Below are 8991 nucleotides of genomic sequence, written 5' to 3' on the forward strand. Positions count from 1 at the left end.
AAACACCTGTGGAGAAGCAAATTCATACCATAGACGGCAATGTTAGCAGTACCAGCAGGCTCCTTCTTGTGTAACTTTACCGGCTGATCTACCAGTTCTGACCCGCAGGTTACCCTGCAAACATGTCTCGCTGTGCTTTCTGCATACACTACTACTTAATCATACTACTGAAAAAAACGAAATAAGTATATATAAATAAGATTACAAAATACGAGAGTATTGCGGTATGCAGGGATACCTGATGTTTCCAGATGTTAAGGCTCCATTTACACGTCCGTAGTGTATTGCGGATCCGCAATACACCCGGCCGGCACCCCCCATAGAACTGCCTATTCTTGTCCGCAATTGCAGACAAGAATAGGACATGTTCTATTTTTTCCCGGAACCGCGGACCGGAAGATCGGGGGCGAGCTCCAGAAATGCGGACAGCACACTGTGTGCTGTCAGCATCCATTCCTGCCCCATACAGAATGAATGGGTCCGCACCCGTTCCGCAATTTGTGGAACGGATGCGGACCCATTCTGCGGACGAGTGAATGGACCCGTAATCCCCAAGCCGCATTCTTTTCTGCCTCTGCAGGCCCTGCTAGGCTGAAATACACAGGCAGCCAATGGCAGTGCTTCCCTCTCCCTCCCAGCCAATAGCAGCTGATGTGGGCGGGGGAAGATTCACTTGGCTGCCCACTGTCGAGGAGAGCGTAGTGAAGCGGGTGGGCAGCATGGGCAGTACTTTGGCAAAACTGACAGATCGCCACTGTACTAGCGGCGGTCAGCATTTTAAAGGGGAATCAGTGGGTAGTGGCGTAGCGTGGGTTGCCAGCACCCGGGGCAAGCCAAGTATTGTGCCCCCCCCAGCTGTGGCCACGCCCCTTTTCAGATACTGTAGTAGATGTCACCTGCAGTCCTATGTAACACCACAGATTACACAGTGATAACTCTCTGAGTACAGATGATGTAGTAGTGGGTGTGAGGCCCCAGAATTCAGAACACGCACAGTGAAGTCTGGGGCCAGGCTGAGGCAGTTTGGGCCAAATTCTAAATACCGCCCCCCCCCTACCCTACCGTGAAAGAGATATTTGGATCTACATTACATACATTGCTACGCAATATACAGGAGAATACAGCAGCACATACCTCTTATATCCAGTGACATCTCCTGTCATGTATACTTTACTCAATGTCTTCATTCGGAGATTAGACCGCCATGACACCTTCTTTCAGCTGTCTCTCGTCTCTGCAGAGTTTCACCGAATTTTTTTTTTTTTAGATTCCACACTTTACTATCATCCTCCCCTTCCTGGTGCCTAAACACTGTCATCCTGCTGCTACCTCCAATACTGAGCTAGTTCCATTCAAACAGACCCCCATAATAATATGCTCCCAAACTGTCCTTAAAGGGGTATTCCCACCTCAGACAATAGGGGCCACTGTCAGCGAGGGGGGGGGGGGCAAGGAATAACCAAAGGGGTGCAATTGCCCCCCTGTAGCAACGCCTATGTTGCTACGGACCAGGGGCGTAGCTATAAGGGAAGCAGCTGCTTTGGGGCCCAAACTCAGTAGGGCCCATACAGGAGGAGGACTAAAAGACTTTATTGCCCGGGCCCCCTCAACAGTATTATACAATGACATTATTTACAGAGACACTGAAGGAAATGGACGGTCTGATAGAGAGAGTCTGACTAGCCACAGGAGTGGGGGTTGCACAGGAAGAGGGGGTTGCAAAGAAGTTGCTGGGGGGGAACATTAAAAAATTTGCTGTGAAGCCCAGTTATTTCTAGTTATGCCACTGCTAGGGACCCTAGCAAAATATGGCCAACGTTGTGGACTTTCCCTTCCTTCTCCATTACAGAGAATGACTTTCTGCTCGTTCACTTTATGTACACTATTCAGGGAAAGAGCCTAGGAGAACCACCCTGCACAACTTCCCCCCCCTCGCACGACAAACTTTATAATGATTTTTATAATGATTCTTCGATGGATTTTTTGCTACTGTCGTGTCGCAGTCGCAGCATGTCGCAGAGCATTACCATAGGTAAGGCACTGCGACTGCGACACGACAGTAGTCAAGATGGATTTTTCTGCGACTGTCGCAGTGCAACACCATAGACTATCATTATAAAAATTGTCGTGCGACGCATGTCGTCGTGTAGCCCTAGCCTTAGTCAGAACACTAGGACATAGTAATAGAGCAGCTGAGCAATCAGACCACTGCGGATATCCTCCAGCTGAGGCAGGTGTCTTCTGGTCAGGTGAGAACTTCATGTCAGCCGTCAGCCACATTCCTCCGTGTTACTTTCACTATTTAATCTCACAGCCTTTGAAAATTCCTGTCTATATGTTCTGTCAGAGAAATATTCTAAGCATGTCACAGGCCAAATTCTTGATTTACCCATTAAGACAGACTATACCTGCGGGAGACGCCTGTAACTTGAGAGGCATAAGGCTAGAATTAAAGTTCCTTCAAGCATCATGGAGACTGGATCTAGAACTGACGAGAGAATGTTACAGGCAGCCTGCATGGTCCAGATACCTCAATATTAGTTTTTATCTCGTCTGGAGAAGAATTAGTTCTTAAAGGGAACCTCCAAAAACCACCCCAAACTGCCAGCAGTACCTTCAAGTAGCCGGCAGTGTGTTTCTAAGGCTACATGCACACGACCGTATGTGTTTTGCGGTCCGCAAATTGTGGATCCGCAAAGAAAACGGATGACGTTCCGTATGGCATGACGTTCCGTTTTTTTGTTGATCCATTGTAATAATGCCTATCACTGTCCGCAAACTAGAAAAAAATAGGACATGCACAATTTTTTTTGCGGAGCAACGGAACGGACATACTGACGCGGACAGCACACTATGTGCTGTCCGCGTTTTTTGCGGACCTATTGAAATGAATGGGTCCGCATCCTATCCACAAAAAAAACGGAACGGACACGGAAACAAAATACAGTCGTGTGCATGAGGCCTAATGATGATTTTCTTGCTGCAGTCAGATGCGGTAAAAGCAGGAAAAAAACGTTCTTTTATCCCCTGAGCGCGCTATTTTCGGGTCACTCTTGAAGTCAATCGGGCAGCGGCCTCCTTGCTTCAAGTCAAGGTAACGGCGCCCCCTTCCCTGCCCCTTCTCCTGTGACTGACAGCCGTCTGTTCTGCAAAGCCAGCCGGCTGTCGGGCATAAGCGCTGTCAGAAGCCTACCAGAAGAGTAGTGGCTATTATAGTCTCACTGTTCTGGCTCATAGACAGATGTGACAAGTGGGGACTCCGCTCTATAGGGCCTAATAGGGCATATGGATAGGGTTTGTGTTCAAGAGACAACCCCTTTAAAAAGATGACCGCTGCTATCTTGGGAGTTATGGATGTTATGATACGCCACTTAAAGGACTATTCTGGTTTTGCAACTTTCAGCATCAATTGACAGGAAACACCACATAATAGTGATTATTTATCTGTAATGCCCCATTTTCCTGCACTCCATTTGTAACGTCCCAGAGTGGCATTACCACCTCGCCACTATCTTCTATGGTTAACCTAGTGTCATCCTGTGTATTTATTTCCAAGTCCGTCACAATGTGCATTATTTTGCAACTGTTATGTTATCGTGTAATTTGCCTGGTTCGCCAGAAGGTGGCGGCAAGCATGGCCGAGCTACACTTAGGGAGGATGGAACCCTTCTTTCCATTCTAACTCTCTCTCTAGGGAAGGGAGGAGACTAGTTAGTAGGAGTCAGTTCAGCTTACCCCCTTCTAGGGGAAGGTCTAGTTTACCCCCTTGCTAAGGGAAGGAAGCAGGTGCACATCCCTGTTGGATGTGCCTTGCCCAGGCCAGCTGGAACACGTTCAGCTCAGCTGGATGTGGAGGCAGAAGCTTGGAGCCTCTGAAGCCAGGAAATATAGTTCCCTGGACTAACCTAGAGTCAGACTACAAGAGAGAAGTTGCAGCATCCTCCTGAAGCAGAGATTCTATTTAAGGCTGTCAGTACAGCAGAGCCAGAGAGCAACAGATGTAGCAGAGGAGTTTGCCTGCCACAGTTTTAATGCTAAAGCCTGCTGGGACCAATACAAAGTCTGTAAACCGTTTGGAGAAACGTTTATGCAAAGTAAAGCTGCTTTTCTTTTCTTTTTTTATTCTTTATTTATATGTTTTCCGAAATATGGTTAAGGTTACATCATGTTAATCCATATATAACAGGATAGATATGTTGGCACCTGGCCAACAGCAAATCATAAGTAACACATTTACATCCTGTCATCAAGGTCTATATGTATGCAATGTATATTGCCGTCATATTAAAGGACTAGCATGAGAATGAAATACAACCACTCTATGAGCGGTACAAAACACTAGAACTTAATCCAACTGGGGAAAAAAAAGGGAGGGAATCATAATAATGACTGAACAGATAGAGGGGGATAAGAAGACTAACACACATGAGGAAAGGTAGGTCACATAAGGTAAAAAAGAACAATAATAGGACGAAGCAGATAACAGTGGTAAAAATAACCTATTCAAGCCAATAAGGATTGGCATTCCAAGGAGTCTTGGAAAACAAACCAAGGGGTCCAAGTAGTAACAAAAGCTTTAGGATTATTCTTCAAGAACGCCGTTAGTTCCTCCATTCTCCGGATTTCTTCCACTTTCTGTACCCAAAGCTCAGTAGATGGTGGAACAGGAGATTCCCATTTCGCTGGGATGCAGGACCTAGCCGCAATGACCAAATGGCGCAAGCAGGACCGACGGCGTAAGCTCAGGGGTAAGTCCGAAAGAAATAATAAGAAAAAACCTGGGGTGTTTGGTATGGAAAAAGAAAAATAGTTGCCACAGTCTTATGGATTGATTCCCAGAAACGTTTGATTTTGTCACATTGCCAGAAAATATGAAGCAACAAGCCTTGAGATGTTTCGCAACGCCAGCATAAAGGGGACATTGTCAGAAACATTTTCTGGAGACGGGTCGGAACATAATACCATCTTGATAGTATTTTATAGCTGGCTTCTTAGTACTTACTGGCAATGGAGGATTTTTGAGCCAATTTAAACAGTTTGGACCATTGGTCGGAGGAGATATCAACTTGCAAATCTTGAATCCACTTGTCCGAGTAGGGAGGGCGGAAATCCGCTTCAGGTAATACTAGCGCTTTATAGAGTTCTGAGAGAGAATGGCGGTATACTCCTGAGCCTATACACGTTTTTTTAAATGGCGTAAGAGATCTATCAAAGCCCGGGGATGAGGGGATAGAGGAAAGGAAGTAAAGCTATTTTTCAACTTCATCACAAGGTCTGGACTCAATTTATTTCATCATTCCCTTCATCAACAACCCCCCTTTTCATTGCTTCGGAGCCAACGCCTAGGGTCCAGCGTATCCAGGTAGGAGCACCGTGACACATGCACAAGTACACTTAACGGGACATTTAGGCCACCCTACACCTGGGTACCATCTACTACATCTCTAAAAGGGGCCCTGTGACCTTGTTGCTTCACTGCAACTAACGTCACAAAAACAAGTACTACTTTTTCCTCTTAAAGGGCCCTGGGGAGATTTTTCACTGTGTTGGTTCCCTATCTCAATGACATCACAGCTACATCTGAGGCACGGCAAGGCTTGTAAGGCTCGTTTCGGCAACCCCTTCCTCAGCAACCCCTTCCTCAGTGGTATTATCATACCACTGAGGAAGGGGTTGGACCCCGAAACGCGTCTGGTGCTACACCCCATCTTTGTACTGAAAAACCTACCTTACCATTAAATCGACCATAACCGAACAGAGAGCCGGCTTTAATCTCCTGATTGAATACTGCTACAAATATCTAAAGGCAGATCCTGGGAGTAAGTACACTTGAAGGCTCTTGTGGTTATTTCGGACGAACACTTGGTCGATACAAAGGTAATGGACTTAATTCGCTTGCAAGCTTTTCAGCAGTGAGTTGCTGCCATTCACGTCGCTTTGGCGGGACGCCGCCGCGACTATTTGAATAACTGCAAAGCATATGACTGTTGTCTCAATATGAAAGTAAAAAACGAATAGACTTATTGCAAACAAGTCTTAGGATGTTCACAATCATTGGATCCAAGATTTACAATATTGGACTATTGAATATTTGCTGATTATTCGAATAATAGCCTTTGCTCTGTCGAATAATCATTATATTTATTTGTTAATAACCTATTTATTCTACTGCATTCTTGATTGTTTTATGCATCAAATATATTTATATTATCAATAAAGCTCATCTTTGCCTTAAATACACGGTCGCAGCTATCCTTGAGTGCCCTGTTCACCTATATACGTATAATCTGTAATGTGCACATGAACACCACTATCTTATGATTGATGAAGTAAACGCATAAAAAAAAATGTAATCCTAAGAAGTAAAAAAATCCCAGCTTTATAATTGAGCTTTTCAATACAGGAGTGGGTAAGGCACCAGTTTAATGTATAGAAGGGATGGGGTTCAAATCTCATTGAGACCTATAAAATAACCTTGATCATAAAAGTTGCAAATTTTTACCTTGCAGCTTTCTTTTACGCTAAAAGTTACAATTTTCTACAAAGTTATTGTTACAAAAAAATAACAGTGTGAAATATCAAAAAACAGTATTTGATATTTCTGCAATCAAATTAAGCTTCACAATATAGTGAACACATTTATGGTGATTGGTAAATTACATTTTTTGTTTTTTTATTAATTTCAGTAATATAGTATTTATTTTGTGTTATGCTTGTGAAGAAAATAGCTTTTTAGGAACAGAAAATTAAACTCTTCCAACAGATCTGGTCTGTAGTGTAAGGCTACTTTCACACTTGCGTCAAAGTTTTCCGGTATTGCGTTCCGTCCTAGGGGCTCAATACCGGAAAAAAAACTGATCAGTTTTATCCTAATGCATTCGGAATGGAGAGCAATACGTTCAGGTTGCATCAGGATGTCTTCAGTTCAGTTTTACGGTATTTGGACGGAGAAAAAAAACGCAGCATGCTGCATTTTTCTCTCCGGCCAAAAATCCTGAACACTTGCCGGAATGCCGGGTCTGGCATTTTTGTCCATTGGAAAGTATTAGTGCCAGATCCGGCATTGAAATTGCCGCAGTGATGGATCCGGTCTGCGCATGCGCAGACCTTTAAAAATGTAAAACAAAGAAATACCGGATCCGTTTTTCCAGATGACACCGGAGAGACGGATCCGGTATTGCAATACATTTGTAACACGGATCCGCATCCGTCTACAAATGGTTTCGGTTTGCATACAGATTGCTGGATACGGCAGGCAGTTCCAGCGACGGAACTGCCTGCCAGAATCCAGCAACGCAAGTGTGAAAGTACTCTAATGGTAACTCTTCTGCCTGCCATACAGAAGGTCTGGGGTTCAACTCTGGATTTAGACCTGTTAAATAATTTCTTTGATAAAAGTCAATGTGCTGAAAGAGGGCTCCTCCCACAACCAATATCCAACACTTCATTAGTAGTTACTGAAGTGAATTAGTAAAGCCTCATTTGCAACATGCCGGGGCTCCCTATGGAGGATGCGTGCGTGAGCGTACTAGTGATAAGGTGCCGAGGATAGTACAAACCGGATTCCAAAAAAGTTGGGACACTAAACAAATTGTGAATAAAAACTGAATGCAATGATGTGGAGATGGCAAATGTCAATATTTTATTTGTAATAGAACGTAGATGACAGATCAAACGTTTAATCCGAGTAAATGTATCATTTTAAAGGAAAAATACGTTGATTCCAATTTTCACGGTGTCAACAAATCCCAAAAAAGTTGGGACAAGTAGCAATAAGAGGCTGGAAAAAATAAATTTGAGCATAACGAAGAGCTGGAAGACCAATTAACACTAATTAGGTCAATTGGCAACATGATTGGGTATAAAAAGAGCTTCTCAGAGTGGCAGTGTCTTTTAGAAGCCAAGATGGGTAGAGGATCACCAATTCCCACAATGTTGCGCAGAAAGATAGTGGAGCAATATCAGAAAGGTGTTACCCAGCGAAAAATTGCAAAGACTTTGCATCTATCATCATCAACTGTGCATAACATCATCCGAAGATTCAGAGAATCTGGAACAATCTCTGTGCGTAAGGGTCAAGGCCGTAAAACCATACTGGATGCCCGTGATCTCCGGGCCCTTAAACGACACTGCACCACAAACAGGAATGCTACTGTAAAGGAAATCACAGAATGGGCTCAGGAATACTTCCAGAAACCATTGTCAGTGAACACAATCCACCGTGCCATCCGCCGTTGCCAGCTAAAACTCTACAGTGCAAAGAAGAAGCCATTTCTAAGCAAGATCCACAAGCTCAGGCGTTTTCACTGGGCCAGGGATCATTTAAAATGGAGTGTGGCAAAATGGAAGACTGTTCTGTGGTCAGACGAGTCACGATTCGAAGTTCTTTTTGGAAATCTGGGACGCCATGTCATCCGGACCAAAGAGGACAAGGACAACCCAAGTTGTTATCAACGCTCAGTTCAGAAGCCTGCATCTCTGATGGTATGGGGTTGCATGAGTGCGTGTGGCATGGGCAGCTTGCATTTCTGGAAAGGCACCATCAATGCAGAAAAATATATTCAGGTTCTAGAACAACATATGCTCCCATCCAGACGTCATCTCTTTCAGGGAAGACCCTGCATTTTTCAACAAGATAATGCCAGACCACATTCTGCATCAATCACAACATCATGGCTGCGTAGGAGAAGGATCCGGGTACTGAAATGGCCAGTCTGCAGTCCAGATCTTTCACCTATAGAGAACATTTGGCGCATCATAAAGAGGAAGGTGCAACAAAGAAGGCCCAAGAAGATTGAACAGTTAGATGCCTGTATTAGACAAGAATGGGAGATCATTCCTATTTCTAAACTTGAGAAACTGGTCTCCTCGGTCCCCAGACGTCTGTTGAGTGTTGTAAGAAGAAGGGGAGATGCCACACAGTGGTGAAAATGGCCTTGTCCCAACTTTTTGGGGATTTGTTGACACCATGAAATTCTGATTCAACATATT

This window comes from Bufo bufo, chromosome 11 (genome assembly GCF_905171765.1).
Source record: "Bufo bufo chromosome 11, aBufBuf1.1, whole genome shotgun sequence".
NCBI classification, from domain to species: Eukaryota; Metazoa; Chordata; class Amphibia; order Anura; family Bufonidae; genus Bufo; species Bufo bufo.